We start from the raw sequence: 892 nt of genomic DNA on the forward strand, positions 1-892 counted from the left end.
GGACGGCATTCTCTCTGCGGAAAATGTAATATCGGTGAAAAATGCAATAATATTACTGACACACGCAATATAACACCCTCGCAAATCATAACACATATAGTTTGAATATATCTAATTCTGCTCAAAATCTATTGAAATAAGATAGATATAATCATTCATAAATCATTTTAAGAAAAATTATAACGATGTCATTTAATACACATTTGATGATGATTTTGTTAATAATAAACTTTTAACTAATAATAACTTTTATATAATTTATCAGTCAAAACCATTTAAAAATTAATGTGTCAAAAATTCATCCCAAAATCATCGTTAAAATTATATCGAATGACATCATTATGACATATTTTTGCTAAAATTCTACCTGATGTCATCGTGATCTTATTATAATGTTATGTTTTACCTACGTTATTTCTACGAAATCTTAGATTTCCAGATGTTTCAAATCATTCGAGAATGACGCATTTTGAAAAAAATCTTTTTATAGCTTTTTGCTACAAGAAAATCGAATCGGAATTGCCGAAAACGTCCGTATGTGAAAAGACATGGAACGAAGCCGGAGCGCCTTTCTGTAACGCGCTCCATCTCGACCGAAGCCGAAGTCGACCAGATTTTAGCGACGCAGCTCTCCGCCCGTCGACAGCGCGAAATGCCTCGGCATCAAAAGCAAAGCTCAGAGGCAATCATGAGCTTTCGAATGCAAAACAGCAGCTTTCGCCTAGCGGCACTCGGCACTTTTACATTTAAATGTAAACTTGCTGAGTGCGCGCCGCAGAGCCGCCTCGCCGTATCCTCCTTCCCCTTCTGGGGCAGCTTCCAACCCCTTTCCGCTCTCTCCTATCACCCTTCCTCCATTCTCTCTCTCCTTTTCTCTTTCTCTCTCTCTCTC

Source organism: Atta cephalotes (assembly GCF_000143395.1).
Source record: "Atta cephalotes unplaced genomic scaffold scaffold00008, whole genome shotgun sequence".
In the NCBI taxonomy this organism is placed as follows: domain Eukaryota; kingdom Metazoa; phylum Arthropoda; class Insecta; order Hymenoptera; family Formicidae; genus Atta; species Atta cephalotes.